Raw genomic sequence first — 2556 nt, 5'->3', positions numbered from 1 at the left:
GCTTCTGTTCACATTTTTAGAGAATGTTAAAGCCTCTGTGATCTAAAAGCTAAGTCATATATCAAAATAAAGTATGCACCCTTAAATATGGCCACAGTCCTAAATTAATATCACAAGATGCATGGCAGTTTATTGTGAATGTGGTGGTCATTTGTGAGTGTGTGTGTGTGTGTGTGTGTGTGTGTGTGTGTGTGTGTGTGTGTGTGTGTGTGTGTGTGTGTGTGTGTGTGTGTGTGTGTGTGTGTGTGTGTGTGTGTGTGTGTGTGTGTGTGTGTGTGTGTGTGTGTGTGTGTGTGTGTGTGTGTGTGTGTGTGTGCGTGTGTGTGGGTGTGTGTGTTTTGAGTGTTTATAGCTAAAAATACTAAAACAAGCAAATGCTGATCATATGAAATGGAAGGATGAAATGGTTGTGATCATCACTGAGACAGCATTGATTTAAAATGTGTTTCATACATTACTCACACTACACAGATAATTGATATTACTTCTCTACAAAAATATGCTAACATAAAACATAAAACATTTATTTCCTGATCATTCATGCTTAATTTTTAACTGCACTTTACTTAAGCACTCCACATACCTGCTTATAATGCCACATATGTAAACATAATACTAAAACAAATACAAACATCAGAAAAGCACGGCACTTACTTCTCTTGAGAGGTACAGCTCCTTATAAGAGACGACAAAAGAAAAGAATAACAAACTTGCTGAGTGTCTAGAAAACCTAGTCAGCAGAACTCTCACATGAGAAAGCTCAGTCAAAATTTAACCGTTTTGGTGCAGGGAAAAACTGATAATGTACTAGTCCTTTTGATTGCTGACATAGATTGATAGTGTCATTTTCATTCTATAACTATTTCGATATTCACCACTATGATTATTGTGGGCACTTTGATATGTCGTTGCAGAAGGCTCTTGATTGAAAAAGTACAAAGAAACAGTTAGACTTTTATGTCTGACAAGCAGTTTATATTCTGGCAAAGATGACTCACACAAAACAAAAAATAAAAGTTACATGAAGAAATTCAGCTTAGCCATTCTATGAATCAGTACAGCTGGGCATAAATTACTGATGCAGCCTATGCAACTGTAAGCTTTAAGGCAGCCTTTGCAACCTCTTTGTTTTTAAAAGGTTATCAGGTAACTCCCAGATGAAAATGTTATTTTCCATTGCATTATTTGAAAATCTTATAATAACAATATACTCAGTGAATTCCCTTTGTAGAATAATGCCTTTGCAAGTTGGATTGGCATATAAGCAATTACATTTGTATTATTTTAAAACAAACAGCAGCCAAGCAGCACTGTTTAATTTAATGTCAAATAAGGAGTTCAGTATGAGAAAAGTGCAGTTTTGTACCTACCATAAATGTAGATGTTCGAGTGCTCATACAGCTGCAGTCATTACAGATGGGTTATCCTGCCGTCAGGCGGGTCCTCGGTCAGCCGAATTCCAAAGTCTAGGTCCGGCGTCGGTTGTCGTCACTTCTTCCCTGACGTCAGTGCGGCAGGGGTATAAAAGAGGCAGCCGATGCCATTTTCTTCAGTTTTTCTTGCCCCAGATGCCAGGTGCCCCCAGAAGGAAGGCAAAACATAATATTATGCAAACATGCAATGTAGATAAATCAAAAACAGTAGTTGCAAGCAAATACACCTTAAAAGAATACCCCAAATAGGTTGTATGATAAAGGTGTTTGTCATAAGGCCTGTCCTAAGAGGGGATGGTGGGAGGGTAACCTGGACTGCAGCTGTATGAGCACTCGAACATCTACATTTATGGTAGGTACAAAACTGTACTATGTTCATCGTGCATACAGCTGCAGTCATTACAGATGGGTAGAATCCCAAAGCTAAGTAAGGGTGGTAGGCACTAAGTGGAACTAGGAGGGGTGAGGATGCCCTGCAGGACTGCTGTGGCAAAGCCCGCTCTAGATTTTGAGTATAGTGGAAGGTGGTAGTGCTTGGAGAAAGTGTGCACTGAACTCCAAGTAGCTGCTTCCAAAATGTCCTTGGTAGGGACCCCCCTGAGGAAAGCTGCAGAGGTAGCTGTAGCCCTGGTGGAGTGGGATCTGATGTATACAGGCACAGATTTTCCATGAAATGAATAACAAAAGCGTATGCAGTGGGCTATCCATTTTGAAATAGTCTGTTTGGAAATAGCCTTTCCTTGAGCACCTGTAGCATAGGACACAAAGAGCTGCTCAGATTTCCTGAATGGCTTGTTCTGTCCAAGTAATAACAAAGTTGTCTGTGAATGTCCAAGGAATGTAGTAGTCTCTCCCCTTTGTTCTGTGGATTTGGATAAAAGGTAGGTAAATGAATAGTCTGATTCAAAGCTACACTGGATACTACCTTTGGCATGAAGGTAGGGTTGGTTCATAAAGAAACTCTGTCCTGATGGAAAATGATGAATGGTTGCACAGCCATGAGGGCCTGTAGTTCTGAAACCCTGCATGCTGAGGTAATAGCCAGAAGGAAGGCTGTTTTCCATGACAAGTATTGTAGCTGTGTTGAAGAAGCCGGCTCAAAGGGAGGCAGGGTCAGCTTTTC

The 2556-nt window shown here is 40.4% G+C and overlaps 1 protein-coding gene across 3 annotated transcripts in view; it reads right to left on the bottom strand.

Annotated features, from left to right (window-relative positions):
* SLC38A11 (solute carrier family 38 member 11) overlaps window positions 1-814 on the bottom strand; it is a 564244-nt gene extending 563430 nt beyond the window's left edge. For 2 of the 3 annotated variants that reach the window (XM_044074825.1, XM_044074826.1), the window contains exon 1: window positions 655-813. The gene's annotated coding sequence lies outside the window, so the exon portion shown is untranslated. Of the gene's footprint in view, window positions 1-654 lie in introns of all 3 variants that reach the window. The other variant, XM_044074824.1, reaches the window with a different exon arrangement.
* Window positions 815-2556: the final 1742 nt, after the last annotated feature.

The sequence above is a fragment of the Protopterus annectens genome, chromosome 6.part0, assembly GCF_019279795.1.
Source record: "Protopterus annectens isolate FY-2018-M chromosome 6.part0, PAN1.0, whole genome shotgun sequence".
Taxonomy (NCBI): domain Eukaryota; kingdom Metazoa; phylum Chordata; order Ceratodontiformes; family Protopteridae; genus Protopterus; species Protopterus annectens.
This window is presented reverse-complemented; position numbering and strand designations above follow the sequence as displayed.